This window comes from Erpetoichthys calabaricus, chromosome 8, assembly GCF_900747795.2.
Source record: "Erpetoichthys calabaricus chromosome 8, fErpCal1.3, whole genome shotgun sequence".
Taxonomy (NCBI): domain Eukaryota; kingdom Metazoa; phylum Chordata; class Cladistia; order Polypteriformes; family Polypteridae; genus Erpetoichthys; species Erpetoichthys calabaricus.
Genome location: NC_041401.2, coordinates 50304595 through 50324351, shown reverse-complemented (window position 1 = coordinate 50324351; position 19757 = coordinate 50304595). Strand labels below are relative to the sequence as shown.

The 19757-nt window shown below is 37.0% G+C and overlaps 1 protein-coding gene across 1 annotated transcript in view; it reads right to left on the bottom strand.

Moving 5' to 3' along the window:
* The window catches only part of arhgap15 (Rho GTPase activating protein 15), a 709745-nt gene extending 691991 nt beyond the window's left edge, over positions 1–17754 (bottom strand). The window contains exons 1-2 of the mRNA XM_028806513.2: positions 17649–17754; positions 5664–5877 (exon numbers count right to left, since the gene is read on the bottom strand). The gene's annotated coding sequence lies outside the window, so the exon portion shown is untranslated. The remainder of the gene's footprint in view (positions 1–5663; positions 5878–17648) is intronic.
* Between the last annotated feature and the right edge of the window lie 2003 nt (positions 17755–19757).

Sequence of the window (19757 nt, the reverse complement as noted above, 5' to 3'; positions counted from 1 at the left end):
ACTGTCTATACAGTGACCAGTTTATATCTTATCCCGAATAAGCTGCTTCTTTGAGAAGCCAGTCATATAGTTGCAAATCAATAAATCTGACATGCAGACATAGTCAAGACGTTTAGTTGTTGCTTGTCTAAATATTAAAATAGGCAAGACCCATGATCTAAGGGAATTTAACCATATACTGTATGTATGTTGGTGCCAAGCAAATTGATTCTAGCATATGAGAAACATACCCTTGAAATCTCCAGATTTTAAAGAGAATGGAGCAATAAATAAAACCATTCACTAAGCAGCAGTTTAGTGGGAGAAAACACAATATTAGTAAGATACGTCATAGAAAATGGACAATTTCACTCAAGCTAAGAGAAAGACAACAGGCACATTAACAACAGCCCTTAATACAGACTGAGAGTTAGTTGAATGCCAAAGAATACCTATGCATTTTTGCTGGCCATCAAATGTACATTTACAGCAGGGTAATGTCACAAAGCACACATTCTTTCAAATTGGCTATACATATGTGGCCTAAATTGTCCCTGGAGTTCAATCCAATAGAGCACCTTAAGTATGAATTAGAACAGGACGTTCGCAGCATGAATGAGTGGCCATACAATCTGAAGGAACTGTATGATTTTATCCAGTCAGTATGGAGCAACATCCATGTCTCAAAAAACACAATGCACGTGTGTAACCTCCCCCTCATTAGCTGTCACCAGACGTCCAGAGCACGCACTTACACGATGATACCAAACTCATCAGGCAACATTTTTGCGAAATTAAACAATACTTTTGTACAAAAACACAATAAAAAGTTTTGGTATGGTGGAAATAAGCTTCCATACACTTCTTTCTCTTCCATATTGTCCTAAAGTGTCATCTAAAGAGGATGTTAATTCATGCTCCTATTTTGACACCACACATAATATTGTGAGAGGACAAAAACAACTCATTCGGATAGGTGAAAAACATTCACCCAGATTAATTGACCTTTGAAGCAGAGGATTGATCTCTGAAGTGCTTACAAGTAAGTGCTCTATATCTGTACGCCCTATTTCATGGTCTGCACCGACTCCATTTATGACTGCTTCTATCTCAATGATTGTGCTAAGTGGTATTTCCACTTCTACCCTCTTTAAAATCTGGATTTTAGTTTCTAAAGATATTGCTTTACATTTTTGTAATGTTCTGGGCAATTATATCTATTACTTTCTAAAAAACAATAGTATAGCTACAGTACGTGTGAAATAACAGATCTCACATACTGTATAACAACTTTGCATTCTACAGCACGTACAATACCAATGACAACTTGTTTCTCAGAGGATTCGTTATCTAAGATATTACGGTACTACAACAATGCAAAAAACACTCCCGGGCTGCGATGGTAAACCTTTATTTCCTTAATGGTTTTTGTCTTCAACTAGACTATAAGCATTTATACATTTTTATTCACATGCATATACTGTATGTGTTATAAGAAAACGTGTATTTAAAACATTCTCATACCTGCCTAAAACAATTAAGGGTCATGAGGTGCTGGGACTCCACGTGGGAACCAACTCTGAAAGGAGTGCCAGTACAATGCAGAATCACACTCACACAATGCCTATTTTCAATGACTAAGTAACCTAGCATACTGCTTGGGATGTGGGAAGAAAACTGGAATAACCAAAGAAAAATCATCATGGACATAAGGAAAGCATACAGACTGTACATAGACAGAGACTGGACACAACATGCAAATGTAGCATAAGTCAGTCTTTGTGGAAACAGACCTCAGTTCTGCATCACCTCTCTAAAATAATCACTAAAATTCTACTTCTTTGTAATGTTGAACTGAAAATATCATTTAACAATATTAATACATTTGCTGAATGTTTTAGAGCAGTATTAGTTTTAGCAGAAAACAGAAGTTTGTTTTCCTGGTTGCAATGAGAAGTCAAGCAAAATGACACCCAATAAAAGCTAACATGCAACCCTTTGTGGCAGCTCAGGCCCCTTCTTCAGGCAAGATGTAATGTAATGTGTTCCTGGTTTAAAATGACATCTGAATGTCTGCTGTAAAGGTAATACATGGTGGGTGAAGGTTTATATCCATGCTACTGATGATTCACCAATAATGAACAATACTTAGCAAAACCCAGCTTTGAAGAGAGAAAGTAACAGTTATTTATTGTCACATTTCACAGTACCTTTATTTATTTGTGTATGTATTTATTTATTTATAAAATATTGTCTGTAATATTCCTTGAAAGTTCCTTTCAAGTTTGGTTTCTGCCTCCTTGTATCCTGATACAAAAGAGAATTTCCCTACTGAGACCCCATAATCCAAAAAACAGGTTTGAAAATGCATGCATGCATATGGTTTTGAAATATTTAGTAGGATTGATGACATGCTGGACTGGTGGTCAATTTAGTGTTATTCCTTGCCTTGATCCAAACGTTTTTATGATAGACAATGCACACCCATGACTCTGTGACTTGATTAAGTGGATTTGAAAGCGGATAGTAATTTAGGTGATACTGTTGGCATTGGGAGGCAGGAGCCTAAATCTCCTGATATATTATGTCAAGCCCCTAATCGTTTTTTTCGGGTTTTTATTTATTTATTTAGCAAACTCAAAACCCCAAATCCTCCCTTTGATGTTATATAACTAAATCAGCACACAGGAAACCCCACAGGAGCCCAATCACTTGCTCCTCGATTCTTTCTAGACACTTATAATGGGGCTAAATATCTCAATATCATCAAATCCTAGAAATGCCCGTGGGTCATACAGATGCATTCTTAGGATATTTAAGCTCAATTATAGCTAAAGATGTCTTTACATTTTTAGATTTCTTAAAATGTTGGCGTCAACTGTATAATTTAAAGAACTATATATAAAACGCAAGGGACATTTTCTGCGTTCTTTTTGTGTAACCAAACACTCATATGCGAGTACATTTATCATGAAGTTGATAAGATCATATAACTTCCATTACCTGTAGTATTTATATACAGTTTTAGAAATTAATGTTTAATGATGTCTTGTCAAAGATAATCTGTCTAGATAATATGGTAGCTTTCTATCTATAAAACATACAGTTAGGTGGGCTTTACTATTCTCTCTGTGTTGATTGGTGCAAATTGATGTACTTTTACAGCAAAGTTTTAGGATCAAGCAATTCCATTTTTCCTCAGTCTTGTTATGGAAAACTGAGCTATTTCTATGACAAGACTCTCTCCCTGTTATAATAAAATACATCCATTGTAAACCATTGTAAAGGTGATTTCAGTTGTAATTTTAAGTAAAATCCCCTGACAAAACAAAGCAGTTCCTCTTATACGTAGGCTTTATACCACTGAACAAGTCTGAGAATAGTTTCCTTAGGTACCAACAATTGTTAACAGTAATATTAAACCAGCAACATGAAACCAGGATAGTGAGCTATTTCATTTTTGAGTTATTTTAACTCACAACACAGGACAGTGTAGCAAAGCATTTTTCATCATTCTTGGTAATAATTAATACAGCACTATCATGTTTTTAAGGACAGCAAGCACAAATAATGTACATGTTAAGACCAAAATTAGGCATTAAATAAGTAACTTTAATGTGATCATGTATTTTCTACCACCTGATTATATTTACTGATGCTGTTTTACAGTAGTTAAGTATTGTTCCTCTAAAATACACAAATAAATAAATGACAACAAACATAAGCTAACTCTTCTAAAATTTCTAAGAATTCTTTCAACAAAGCTACTTTGTTACTATCTACCACTGTTCACATTAGGATACAATGGTTAACCTTAGATAGATAGATAGATAGATAGATAGATAGATAGATAGATAGATAGATAGATAGATAGATAGATAGATAGATAGATAGATAGATAGATAGATAGATAGATAGATAGATAGATAGATAGATAGATAGATAGATAGATACTTTATTAATCCCAATGGGAAATTCACATTCTCCAGCAGCAGCATACTGATACAATAAATAATATTAAATTAAAGAATGATAATAATGCAGGTGAAAAACAGACAATAACTATGTATAATGTTAAATGTTAACGTTTACCCCCCCCCCCGCATAGTTTGGGGGAGGAACGATCTCCTCAATCTGTCAGTGGAGCAGGACAGTGACAGCAGTCTGTCGCTGAAGCTGCTCTTCTGTCTGGAGATGATACTATTTAGTGGATGCAGTGGATTCTCCATAATTGATAGGAGCCTGCTGAGCGCCCATCGCTCTGCCACAGATGTTAAACTGTCCAGCTCCATGCCAACAATAGAGCTTGCCTTCCTCACCAGTTTGTCCAGGCGTGAGGCGTCTTTCCTCTTAATGCTGCCTCCCCAGCACACCACTGCGTAGAAGAGGGCGCTCGCCACAACTGTCTGATAGAACATCTGCAGCATCTTATTGCAGATGTTGAAGGACACCAGCCTTCTAAGGTAGTATAACCAGCTCTGTCCTTTCTTGCACAGCGCATCAGTATTGGCAGTCCAGTCTAATTTATCATCCAGCTGCACTCCCAGATATTTATAGGTCTGCATCATCTGCACACAATCACCTTTGATGATCACTGGGTCAATGAGGGGTCTGGGCCTCCTAAAATCCACCACCAGCTCCTTGGTTTTACAGTACATGACTTTGGAATTACATAAGTAACCCAGTGAGAACACGGAGAGCTTCTGCAAGCTCTGTACAGACATTGAGGACCATACCTTATCCCTAATCCCTCAATGGATGCCGTGTGGTACCACTGTTTTGAATACAGCAGCATAATGCAGCCTCCAAAGTAAATAAATAACTTACTGTATATAAAACAGATAATGATCAGACCCTCCGGGTCACTGAATAATATCACTTTCAAGTTAAAAAGAAATGTTAAGGATGCTTCATAACGCAGAACAGCTAGTTTTTAACAATGAAAAGATTCAAAGGATCATGCTGAAACAACAGTAAGCAGTGCGTAAACATTCTTCCATCCATTTTCTTAACTCCAATACAGGTTTTTGGGGAGGTGAATCTGATCAAAGCAGCAATTCATGCATAGCCAGAAAAAATTCTGGATGGGTCACCTGTTCAGTGCTGTTCACTCTTGTTCTCATGCCTATGCTCACTCATATCAGACCATTTAGACTTAGCAGTTAAATTAACATCTAGGTCTTTGCAATGTAATAGAAAGCCGTTGGTGACATGAGAAGAACATGTAAACTTCACAAAGACAATAGACCAGAAATGAAACTTTGGTCCCTGAAGATATTAGGCAACAATGTCAACCATAATGAAATCCATTTGGTAAATAAATTAATGGGATTAAAATGCAGTGACCACTTTCGCTGATATTTTAAATAAATAAAGAACACTCACAGTTTCAAATTATTGCAATTAGAAAGAAGCTGCTTAACGAAGAGATGCTACAGTGGAAGCAATTTGAAGGGAATAACCACAAAGTGTGAATCAAAATTAAATATAAAAAGCTGTTGTTAGACACATTCTTAGATTTTATACCAGGACAACTCTTTACCCTTGTGGTATTGCCATTTCTGCAGTTTTACCATTTGTTTTACTTTATTTTATCAGTATAAAATTTTAGCAAATGTTTCATGATTGATTGGTTATGACCTGCAAAAAATCTAGGCTCTTTAGGAGTTAACTTTATATCTCACCTTGGGTTCCTTATTTACTGTTAATCGGGGTGGTTTCCAAGTTTTTTCTTTGGTGATGGAATTTACAAAAAACCTCCGTCCAGATACTTCATCTTCATAAACCTCCCACAAATCCAAAATTTGGACTGCAGGTCCTGTTGGACTTGGTGGATCCAGTTTTAGATGTTCTTTGTAGCTATTCCTTTAGAAATGTTTAAATCCAGTTTGGCTTAGCCTAATGAAAATAAAACACAATATGTTATGATTACTTGCTCTCCGGAAGTATTTTTTTTTCTTTTTACTTATAGATGTTAATTTTTAGTTAACCATGTCAATAAAAACATTGTCATTACTTTCTGCAAATAAGCTTTACTGATACTGCTACCATATTTAAGAGATGTGGCAGGTAGAGTTTATTTGAAGTCGAAAGCCTAATAAAACGGATGTTAAATCTAACTGCAAAAAAACAAAAATGAATATATATGTAAGAATACAATTTAAATAAAATGCAGGATAATGAGGTCTAATAGACAAAGGTGAAAATATCTGAAAGAAGAAATGATAATGCACTATAATAGTTTTTTATAGAAACATTTACTATATATTGTACATTGGTCATAACTGTAGATAATTATTTTTACTGTCACAACCACTTTAAAAGAGCCTAGTCTGCCATAGGCCTGTTAAAATAAATTTGTGCATGTCTGAAGCAATGAAACTGGCCCTGATCGTGCTGATACATGTAATGTGCACACATACTGAGATACAGATTAATAGCTGCAAAGAGATTTCAGACAGTGGGGGAATCCAAAAAGGTCAATGATGACTGAAGTCCACAAAGTAAATAATTTTAATCATTAAAGGAGAAGATGCAGTAACCTACCACTGCTATTTTTCTCATGAAAATTTCTTGGAGCAAAAGCAAAAAAAAATATCAGTAACAATGTGCTCAGGAGACATACAGAAAATATGAAAAAATAAAAATAAAAATCTTTCAAAATCTTTACAATAAGAATTGCACCTTAAATACAAACAATATTTTGAGAAAAACATGTTACAAACATACAAAAAAGGTGATGTCTGAACCAGCTTTAACAGTGCAAACGGGGTTTCTAAGCAAGTCAGATTTTCACAACCCATAGTGACATGCACATTTCAATTTTATACGGTCATGGTTACGTGCAAGGATGTGACAAAAATGACACCAGCACACACCTTTTCTATTTAAACACACATGACATCAGTTTAGTAATTTAATCTCCACACCTTTGGGATACATATGAAAAAGCACAGCACTAAGAGAAAAACTCATACAAACATTCCAAGAATTTCCATATTGTACACAGATGGTGACCTTCAGTATCTCAATTGAACAAAAAGAGATTTCTGCATAGTGCAACATAATCAATGGATGTATAATTTGGAATTTTATAATTACAACTTGGTAAAAATATGTTACATAAGAAAAGCAAAGGTATTATCTGAATGAGCTTGAACAGAGTATAGTTAACTGCAGACATCAGTGTTTCATCACACATGTTAGAAGAAGTGGCACATTGTCTTGATATCCTTTTTGAATAGATCTTAGTTTAAGAAAGCTACCCCTCCGCATACCCCTTAAAGCATACTGAAAAATGAAATGTAACATAATTGGCCATTATTTCACATATCTAAGTATTGATTTATTTCAACACCTTTGTTTTAAATTAAATATATGCAATATAAAATGTAGACATGTACCCACAGGTAGCTGAATAGTAACCTAAGAACAGAAGCACAAGCAGTTGGGGAGGGAGATGTGATACAGGGCTGCTCAAAACAGTTTTGAGTTTGTGGCCCACCAGTTTTTATTAATTACTTTGCACCCAATCCACCTTTAGATAAATTTAAATAACTGAATGTTATTTAGATTTAGATGTTGGTATCTGTAAACTATTATTATTAATCTATATATATATAATTCTTTTCGCGTTTGAAACGGAAATTGCGTATGACCACGCGATATGGAAATTACATATGAAACGGAAATTACGTATGCCCACATGATATAGAAATTACGTATGACCACAGAACATATTATAATACAGGAACTAATCAGTTCGTTTGTGGACGACATTTTTATATCGTCTTTACGAATTGTTATTATTTGTGTGAGAGTTATTTTACTGATGTTGAAAAGAAGTAAACACAAACACGCCGATCTATCCAATAGAAGTGCATCCCGCATCGTCCTGTTCCAGCCCTCCTCTCTGGACTACAGCACTGAGCCATCCGCCACCAGGCGTGTTCTGACAGAGAAGTTTTATTTATTCGTCCACATGACTGTCGCGGAAACTGCCACATTGTAACTTTTTTTAGTTGGCAGTACTTTATAGTAGAAGAGATGAGGAAAACAGCTTTGCGTCTTTCTACTTTTTTAACTGTGGCAAGCTGTAAAGAATGTGCATGAGAACAAAGTGGACGCTGGGAGGCGCGGAATGTCGTGCTGCTCCGCGGGTTGAGAGCTTAGCAGTTTCAGGCAGCATCCTCTCTTCTCGCACTGTTTGTGACACTTCAAGTGCCCCGTCAGCTCCTGTGAGAGTGGAAATCTTTGCGAATGAGTGTAATCGGCGCCATCGAAGCAGGACTCTGTTTGTAAATTACCCTGCATGACTACTTACTGTCCCTTAAGGTGAGTTCAGGTCACTAAAACCCCGCAACATTCAAGGTTCCTTTTGGGATGAATTATTTTAAGAAGTAAATCACAGGCACGTAGTGCAAGGTTGTCAGGCAGAAATTTGGACGATCACATAGAAAATGTAATTTCTATACCACAGCGGTCGTGTAGCGCCTTTCACAAGGGATCTACTACCGAGAGATAATCCAAATACATTTTAGTTACTGTTTGTACTACTTACCTGTTGTGTTATAGCGCCTTTAAAATGTAGTTTACCCCAAACCACCCCAGTAGTGCTCAATATATCTTTAATCTTAAATGTTAATGTTTTACTGTTTAATAACTTATAGACTACGTTTTATTTTTTTCCCTTGCACTCAGTGAGCGAAGCCACTCGGTAATCAACTAGTACAGTATATATATATACAATAAGGAAGGGAGGGAGCACCTGTGAAGAGAGGTTTGAGTACAAAAGGAAGGTGCTGAAAATACACATAGGGCATTTTTAAATTATTCTATTACCTGTCTTTGACAGTTACTGCAGCTGGTATATACAGTATATATAGAATAAAAATAGAAATACTAGGGGGAAAAAATAAAATTAAGTTTTAACCTCCGAAATATCCCAATTAAAAAAATGTCTGAATGTTGAAAAGGAAATGCAAAAAGTGGCAGAAATTACCTTGAAATAAAAAAGATGATGATGATGATGATGAAGAAAAAACAATACTATGAAAGACACTAAGAGATCAAGTGTGCATGGCAGTGGTAGTCCATAAAAACAGTGATTTATAGTAGATGAGATTTACTGGGAGATAAAAAGTGATTCAAACATAAAGAAAAACAGGCAGTTACAGATCATTAAGGCATAAAGCTTGAATAGAATAGTAGCAGTGGTAATTAGGCATTTAGGCGTGAGAAGTAAATTTGTATTTTCATAACAGAAAAGATCTGGAAGATATGAACTCTGGAAAACAAACAGATAACATGTGGCTAAAGGCAGAAGAAGGTATTCTTCCCTGAATAAAAAGCTGAAAGATACTTGAGGGATACATGAGAAGCAGAATGTACTAATCTTTAGTAATTAAGCAAAAATTAATGAACTATATTGCAGCACCATGTCAATATGCTATTTTAGGATAGGCTATTGGAGCTAAAGAGTTTATTTGAAAATTTTAAATATTTTAGATCGTCAGGTTCAGGTGTATGGGAACTAAAGATGAGGCACTGTCACTAACCATCTCTCCCTTTCCTGCCGGCAGTTCCGAGGCTTGCCAGCAGGAGGATGTGTGAGCTGCTTTCGCTTACACCAAGAAGCCCCATTCCTTCCTGAGTTGCTTATATATACAGTACTAGCCATCCCTGCGGCTTTGCCCACGTATTTGTGAAACGGGACAGTGAGGAGGGCCTTGCCCAGCGCTCTACTCCTGACGCGTCACTCTCCCCCCCCCCCAAGAAGCCTCTGTCATGGATTAGCTCCTGCAAGCAAACTATGATTCTTACCGCAATGAGAGAAGTCGCAAAATCAACCACAATGTTCAAGCAAATTATAGAAAAAAAAAATCTAAATCCATTAAGTACAGTGGGTATAGAAAAAAAATCACCCCCTTTGAAATATTCCCATTTTTTTGCTTTACAGCCTTAAATGAAAACACACAAACCAATATTTTTTCCAGCTTTACTTACTCAATGCAACCTATAACATTCAAGTGAAAGATATCACAGCTACAGTTCAGAAAAATTATAAAAAATCCAAAACAAGACATACTGAGAATAATAAAAGATCACCTCCCCAATGTCAATATTTTGTTGAACCACCTTTTGCTTTAATGACAGCCTTGAGTCTGTTGGGATACTTCTCTATTAGCTTTGCACATCTAGATTGAGCACTTGGAATAAGAATCTTCAAGGTGCATTCTGGCAAAGCTCAAACGAACCTTAATATGGCCTTTCTTGAGAAGTGGCTTTTTCCTTGCGACCCTGCCGAACAAGCCACAATTGTAGAACGCTTGTGACACAATGACCACTCTTTGCCATAAAATCCTGTAACTCCATTTGCCTCTTGGTAGCCTCTCTTACCAGTTTCCTCCTTGCTCTTCCTTCCAGTTTGGAGGGACAGCTGTATCCAGGGAGGGTCCGAGTAGTACCAAACTCTTGCCACTTCTTTATTATGGACTTTACTGTGCTCCTTGGGATTGATAAAGCCTTTGAGATTTTTTTGCATCCATCTCCTACCTTATGTCTGCCTATAACTCTATCCCTGAGATCTTTTGAAAGTGGCTTGCCACCCATAGTCAGTTGTTTGCTGTCAGTTGCACTACCAAGTAAGGGAATGCTCCAGGAACAGCTGTTTTTATGCTTCACTAATCACACTGATTACAATTGATCACAGGTGGAAGCCAGTAACAATGGTCTACAATGGAAATGGTGCTTACTTACACCTGATTGAGTTTACAAATATTGTTTAGGAGGGAGGTGATCCTTTATTAATCTCAATATTTCTTGTTTTTATTTTTTAAAATTCTTCTGAACTGTAGCTGTGATATCTTTCACTTGTATGTTATAGATTGCATTGAGTAAGTAAAGCTGGAAAAACATTGTTTTTTGTGTTTTCATTTAAGGCTGTAAAGCAAAAAATGGGAATATTTCGAAGGGGGTGATTCTTTTGTATACCACCTCGTTAATTAAGCAGAGTCGAGGTTACGCCCTAATGCACACGCATGAGTGAGGAGGGCCCCGCAGCCTGATGAGTCTCTCTCGGATTCGCGCTAATAAATCGGTACCACAAGTGAACTATGATACTTAGCGAGATGAGAAAGCTGCAAAATCAATTGAATGTTCAAGGAAATTATAGAAAAAAACCTGATCTAAGTCTGTTAAGTAGTTCTCTCGTGAAAAGCGGACTGACATACAAATGGGTCTAAAATACTATAAGAAATTTCCACTAAATTTTTCAGACCGTTTCTTAGCGAGCACCTATGGGCCAAGGGTAACCTACATTCCAAATTTCCCAAAGTCCCAAGTCCTCATGGTTCAGGAGACTATGTGGTGAGTGAGTCAGTGGTATTTGGCTTCTATATATATAGATATATTTGTAAATTGATGGTACAACAGTCTTTACTACTGCCCATAGTTCTAGTTAAACTACTTTAGTCCTGAGTCACTTTTTGAGTGATGTTTGAACACTTCTACTTCTGGCTGTGTAGGTACTTCAGTTTCCACCAATATAACACAGATATGTGTTAGGTTATTTTGCGGCAACTCCACATTGGCTCATTGTGCCCTGCAGCTGACTGATGGCCTGTCCAGTGTTGATCTCTGGGTGGCAGTCAGTTTTATCACGATAGGCTGTATCACTTGCAGTCCTGGACTGAATTAAATTGTTTGATAAATGGATGGAGGAACAGATGGCTATATTTGGAAAAAAACTACACAAAACTCAGCTTGGAAATGGAGTTGTATATTATAAGAAATGACCAGAAATATGTATATTTCAAGGTAGAGTAAACTACTAATTAGTAGAGTGGAACAGCAGGCATAGCAGTAAAAATACCTTGCAAAAATATTCAGCAACGTGGGTTTGATTCCTGCCCTGATTTTTGAGAGTAAATAATTTGTACATTATGTACACAATCACTTAAGCTTTCCCTGGATAGTCTAGGTTCATCCAATATCCTTATTATATTACATTAATTGGCAAAACTCCATCCATCCATCCATCCTCTTCCGCTTATCCGAGGTTGGGTCGCGGGGGCAGCAGCTTGAGCAGAGATGCCCAGACTTCCCTCTCCCTGGCCACTTCTTCTAGCTCTTCCGGGAGAATCCCAAGGCGTTCCCAGGCCAGCCGGGAGACATAGTCCCTCCAGCGTGTCCTGGGTCTTCCCCGGGGCCTCCTCCCGGTTGGACGTGCCCAGAACACCTCACCAGGGAGGCGTCCAGGAGGCATCCTGATCAGATGCCCGAGCCACCTCATCTGACTCCTCTCGATGCGGAGGAGCAACAGCTCTACTCTGAGCCCCTCCCGGATGACTGAGCTTCTCACCCTATCTTTAAGGGAAAGCCCAGACACCCTGCGGAGACAACTCATTTCAGCCGCTTGTATTCGCGATCTCGTTCTTTCAGTCACTACCCATAGCTCATGACCATAGGTGAGGGTAGGAACATAGATCGACTGGTAAATTGAGAGCGTTGCCTTATGGCTCAGCTCCTTTTTCACCACGACAGACCGATGCAGAGCCCGCATCACTGCGGATGCCGCACCGATCCGCCCGTCAATCTCACGCTCCATTCTTCCCTCACTCGTGAACAAGACCCCGAGATACTTGAACTCCTCCACTTGGGGCAGGATCTCGCTCCTACAGGATTTTAATTTACTATTTAATTTACTCCTGTAAATTAGTTTAATATGAGTTGAGGGTGAGTGCAAGTTTCATGAAATGTACTATTGGGCCATTCAAGATTGGTTCTTGCTTCCTATGTGGTTCTGCAACCGTTTGAATGTTGTAATGGAAACAGCAGTTTCAGAAAGTGGTCTTTATATTCTCTATTTACTACATGTTTATTCAACAGATGACACAGTGGTTAGTCCTACTGTCTCAAGATCTTAGATTCAAATCTCATGCCTGGTTGCTGTCTGTGGGGAGCTTGCATTTCTTGTCTGTTTTCTTGGGTTTTTCTCTGCATACACTATTTTCCACCCATATCTCAAAGCAGTGGGCCCACCCAGCCATGAATGATTATTTTGAACCTATTATTATCATTAGATGTACTTATAACTCTTTAGGAAATCCCATAAATAAATACTTTAAAAAAAAAATCATTAAATTGTCCCAAATGTGTTCTTGTATCAGGCCCTCTCCCCTTGCTAATGTTGTTCATGCACTGCTTAGCTTTGATATAAGCTTAGACACTCATATCAGTGAAGTGTGATATGCTCTGGCAAAAGAAATCTTAATTAGCAACTATCTCATTAAGAAACCATAATTCAAACGAAAAAGCACTAATGTCTCTCCTGAACAACAGTCACTGGAAAAATGAACGTTCTCCATCTTTGAAACACCATAGGCTCCAACACAATGTTCAACAATTACAGCTGAGTAAGAATTACATCCCTTATCAGACCTACAGTATATATGAGGGAGAAGCAAACTACTCAAATGAAGTAAATATAATTCCAAACAACTATAATATTCAGAAAATTTTGCCATTTTTTTAAAAGTAAAATATTAATTGTTCAAATAGTAGATGTAATTTTCTGTAAAATATGTATGCAAACGTTTTTTATCTTAATTTCATATACTTTTTTAGCAACTACCAATCATTGGGTGGATAAAAGCAATATATTTCCACCTCCAACTTAGAAGAATACAAAAAAAAAATTAGAGAATGTCCTGGAATTTGTTCATCCACTGCTTTGCGTCTCACTCGGCCACTTCTGAGCCCCCAATTGGAAGGCGACAAGAACCTGAGCTTTCCCACTCTTTGTTCATGCCTGTTTTCCCAACAGATTTTGCATCCCCCAATTCTGCTACAGTGTCTCTTTAAAAAAAAAAAATGAAGCTGTAGTTCCGTTTTGCTGAATTAACGATTATTATGTAGGTGGACTAATCAACAAAGAAAAGACCACTTTTTCTTTTTTTGTTCTCCATTTATTTTTTATTAACTTATTAATTCATCTATTTACTTATTTTTACTAGCTTTAAGTTTTACTCTGCTGGCTTAGCTCTCTTTCTCAGGGGTGGGGGTTGATTTGTTTTCGATCTTATTTTTGTAAAAATTTATTTATTTGTATGGAATGTTGTGTGATTTCAATAAAATCAATAAAATAAAAAAAAAGAAATTATGTGAAGTTATAGTACTAGTTAATTAGATTAAACAGATTCCAAAATATTCAAACTGAAAGACAAAGCTTCAAAGTATCAACTGACAAACACAAGAACTTTATTCATTGCTCTTGCTGTTTTTTCCTGTTAGATTTTTAAAATGTTATTGTTTCATTTGGGTGACGCCTTTATCCAAGGCAACTTAAAACATTTGAGATACAATTGGTTACACCTTCCCCCTATCCCACCGGAGCACAGACAAGTAAAATGACTTGCTAGTGGTTGTTCAAGTAGTGTCAATTGTAGGATTTGTACCGACAGCCTTGGTATTCAAAGCCTTAACCACTATGCCACACTGCCAGCTTTTATGTTTGATGTGGACTGTTGGTGATACATAATGTTTGGATATTTCTGTCACTGGTATGAATTTTGTGTGTGAGGTAACTCCCTTTTTATCCTGTACTATGACAGTTTCCATTCCTTTTACAAAGTGTGTGATATTTCCCTACTAAATATATGATGGGGTCCCAAAAATTCCAAGAATCGGTGACTAACACAGGAGTAGTGTGTAGTTATCGACTATGTTACTAGGTATTGTATGCCTACAGTCTTGTTAATCAGTCTGCGAAGTGGCATTGTGCTGAGTCGATTGAGTGCTTATGCATGACTTCAGTGATTTTTTTTTTCTATCAAAGCCGATAAAAAGCATGTCAAAACAACGATGAATGTATTTTTTGACATTAACAGGCTTATTAGTAAAGTTTTCCAGTTAATAGCAACATTTCACTGAACTGCTGAGGAGTTAACAGGAAAACATTAGGAAAAAAGTGACAGTGCACAGAAAGCTGCACTTTGCACCATGACAGCGTTTCTGCACAAACCGCTGTGCCTTGACAGTGCAACTGTCAGTCAGAGTTTTTGATAAAAAACAATGTGGTTGTTGCTTTGCACCCCTGAATTTTCCAAATCTCGCTCCATCTTTTTTTCCAAAATTAAAATTGAGACTGAAGGGAAGTTGATTTGCAACTACTGTATAATATTGCTGGAGGCTCTAAACATAGTAACAAAACATAAGTACAGGAAATGTTTCCAGGAATAGCAGAAGTGCTGGGACAAGTGTATTGCATCTCAAGGAGTATATTTTGATGGTGACTAAAATGGAATTGCTCTAAATTGTCATATAATATTTTTTTAAATAATTCCAGGATTTTTGAGATTACTATAATAGACAACACATACCAGGCACGTTGCTCAGAAAATACCTTTCCTGGCTGGGATACACCTACAAATAAAAAGTGCTTGGGTACCTTAAGTTTCTGTATCTTTGTCCTCCAGCCTGAAAAAAGCAACAGCTTTATTTTTCCCTGCCTACCTCAGTCTCCACAAGGGATTCTGGGAAATGTAGTTGTTGTGCTGTCTGCTTGACTTCAATAAGGATATGCTTCCTGCCCCAATGGGGCCAATACCAGAAGAACTTCCAAAGATAACCTGTAATGGCTTTCTTAACCTCATTATCCTCATTATCTGTGATTGGAGTGGATGAGAGAATCATAAAGTGAAATAAGAAACAAAAGTTTTGGAACTGGAATTAGATTAATTTGCCCTGTAAAAATCGGAGAACATAAAACAGAGAGGACATTCATGTTAGGGCATTGTAGTGTGTATTTGACACTATTGTCCTTCATTGGTGTCATTATTCCATTACAGTAATACTGTTTTCCTACCTTATTTGCTTTAATTAATATCTATTTTAGAACTGTACCTCACCTAATTATTGCTTTAACCATGACATCACCCTTGAGTACCCCTGTAAATCAAAGAAAATCATTTTTGTTAGAAGACTGTAGTTATTGAGGATGTTTAATGTTAGCAGTACTGGGCATGTATTTCCTGTTTCCGTTTAAGGTTTGAAAACCTATTGCAAATATTTTTTGTTAGTTTCCATGGTAAGTAACAAGTTATGATGCATCACACAAATAATATGCTTTAATGATAGTTCTTCAATGGCGGATTATTTTTTCTCCTCCCAGACTTGCTAGAACTGAGCTCATTCCTGTCTCAAACACAGACGTGACAGGCTAACTGGTAGTTCCAGATTGTGTGTGTATCCATATGAGAGGGTCCTGTGGATGGACTGTTGCCCTATCTAGGGTTTGCTCCTACCTTATGCCCAGTGTCGCCAGCATAGGCATGAATTACATTAAGCAAACTTGAAAATGGCATATGAATGTTAAATGAATATCCATCCATCCATTTTCCAACCTGCTGAATCCAAACACAGGGTCATGGGGGCCTGCTGGAGCCAATCCCAGCCAACACAGGGCACAAGGCAGAAACCAATCTCAGGCAGGGTGCCAACCCACCGTAGGACACACACAAACACACCCACACACCAAACACACACTAGGGCCAATTTAGAATCGCCAATCCACCTAACCTGCATATCTTTGGATGGAAACCAGAGCGCCCGGAGGAAACCCACGCAGACACGGGGAGAACATGCAAACTCCACGCAGAAAGGACGCGGGAAGCGAACCCAGGTCCCCAGGTCTCCCAACTGCGAGGCAGCAGTGCTACCCACTGCGCCACTGTGCCGTTAAATGAATATTTAGTATTTAATGTATTTTCCTTTACTGACAAGGTTGCTATTCAAACTTTAATGTACATGAAAAGAAAAAAATGAGGACCTTCATTTTAGACAGAAAAATTACATTACACACATGACAGCTTATTATTGTCTAAATTTTGAAATTCTTCAACCTGTGCTGTTCAGTACCTAAATAACATTTATATCTTTTGTTGCAAAATTGGAAATTTATACCATTTCAGGCTAAAATTAATATTTGCTATAATATATACACTCACATATTTTTCTAGCAACTCCTTACAAAATAACAAAATAAATAAATAAAGAAGCAAATAAACTGGGGGGAAGGCCACATCCAATGGTAAAAATGAACAATTTTTAAACTAAAGCATACATTTAAAAGATTCATAAATTAACTGTCCTTTATTAGAAACTATTTTAAATTTAAAGTCAATTATGTTTAAACATCATACATGCAAAATGCATTTTATATTTTAATTAAGTACTTTAGTGTATAATCCTTTCATACCGATTAAAATGTAAAAAAAAAACTGAAAGAAATCAAATGTCTCCAACAGCAGCCTGTATTAACTATATTGCTGACCTTTCTCAAATTTATTAGAAGTAAACTTTCCGTTCCTTTATAATCCATTGTATAAACTCTTATTTTTTTGCCTTGTCTGCAGTTTTTCCCTTCATTTCCTTAATTTACACACACTAGAAGAATGCAAACATTTTAATCCAAAAAGCACAGGAAAGTGAAACAAAATTGTGTAATGCACTTTTGTCCCCTATTGCCTATATCAGATATATAGTGAAATATATTTTTTTTACCAAAATTCTTTCAAAAAAATAGATTCACAACTAGACCACGTGGCAGCTAATAAAACAGATGCACACATTGACTCTCTTAATAAAGTATTTGCCTTGAAATTTCCTACCTGTTATCCGCCAACTTGTCTTGTCAATTAAACTGCCATTAGTTTAAAATGAAAAAGGCCCCTCTGAGGAAGTGTGTAAAGCATCACGTGAAAAGCAGAATCTTGCTGTTTCCCTCCCTCCCTTCTTCTCTCTTTTGCTCAGTGTATATAGATGGTAGAAGTCGTGTTGACAGCAAAAAACCTTGGTTAAAGCCACTTCCTGAAAGAGGTATTTATGTTAAGGCAAACCTCCATCTACAGAAATTGCCACAATTTTACAGTGAGATTATTGATTATAAAAGGCAACATAATCTTGTTTGTAATAAGTTATTTAGGATAAAAATACTCAGATTTAAAGAAAACAGGAAAACATAGCGATAATTGTTTGATTATTTCTTGCCAGTACTTCTCCTTTCAAGGTGCATATTTAGCAACATCTAATTTCAAAACTGAAAGGCTTTGCCTCATGGGCAGGTCTGACTTTACTTAGAAACTCCGTAGTTTGAACTGATACTTCCTAAGAAGAGGCGAATAAGGTAGAGATATCACATTAAACATGCAGATGAAATGATTATTCTTTAAAATTTACAAAATATACATATTTATATCTCAATATTAATGTTTTTATATTCAAATCTTTATTTATTCTGTGTGATTTGTACAGTTACACTCCACACGTGTTGCTTCAAATATGGAAATGTCACTACTTTTTTTTTCTTAGCTCCCTACAAACATAATTTTTCCACATACTGTATGTCAAAAAGGAAAAAAAAGATGGGATTTTTAAAAAAAAATTCAAGATAAACTGACAGCAAAGTGTCCTCCATCTTGCTTTAACTATAGATACAAGTTGGAATCTGAAAGTCATCCTGAAGATTATAAGCAAACCAGTAACGGTGCACTGCACGATAACGTGAAGTGAATACACTTGACCTGAGCATTAATAGTTTTCCTACTGTTTCTCTGTACATTTACCATTCGTTTGCTCAGATGTTGATGTGTTTGCTATTGCCTGAACAGCTCTTCTTTTTTCTCCACACTTGCAGCCCGCTTCTTCTCTTCTTTCGTTGGCATCTTTTCACGTTAAAACTGATTAAGTCAGTGTTTGTGTTGTAATTACTTAGTACGTTTTCTTTAATTTTTTCACTTAAGTTGGCACTTAAGTCTTCAATCTGTCTCAATAATGATTTAAGATATGAAGAGGTAGGGGAAGTGATGGCGAAGGGGGTAGGGATGAGAGCGGCGCCTGTATATGCATGCGCTGCATGTCCGCCCTGCTAGCCGCTGCCAAGAGTTGATTCTACAATAACATAAAATAAAAATAAAAAGAGTTATAACCTTGGAGGTAAATCATCATGCCGAAAGCGGATAGTAGACATCACATAGTATATGTGTACCAAATTTCAGGTCAATAGGTCAAACGGTTTGAGAGCTACAGGTGATTTAAAATCCTGGACAGACAAACGAACTGCCACGGTAGCGTATTATAAGAAGATAGGCATCTCTGACCGGATCTACTGCAACTGAAGAAAATGTTCTAAATGGAGAATCATTTACTGCAGTGAAGGATCCTGATATTGCATGGATTTTCAGAATCAGTTGTGGAGTACAATTGTGACAATGTGTCATTATTATTATTTAATGTCTGCGGCATCACAGATTCAGTGTCTAACTCCAAATTCACCCAGTGTGTTGTGCTGTCAACCATCCATTGCCGCACGATTAGGCTTTGGCCCCCTGAATTTGAGAATGCTACATATGACATTTGTTGCCCTCTCAGCCCTGCTAAGCATGCCAGAGTGGTGAGTAAGGTGAGACAAGAAAGCGAGGGAGAAAAGCTCTGGTTTTACCTAAGTAATGGAACTATTTATTTATTGATCTTAACTTCCTCACGATAGCACAGTTTTTATGGATTATTTTTTTATTAGAAGCTTTTCTGTTGCACTTTTGTTTTGGTCACTTTAGATTGTTTTAATAAAGGCACTTTTGCACTTTTTTTTTACCATACCTTGTTGTTTGTGCCGTCATTGTCCTAGTCCATCTTGGTTCATGACTATTGATGTCTCAAGAGATGGAAGATGCAAAAACTGTGGACACCCAGGGCATCACATGTTGTCCTATTGTCCTAAG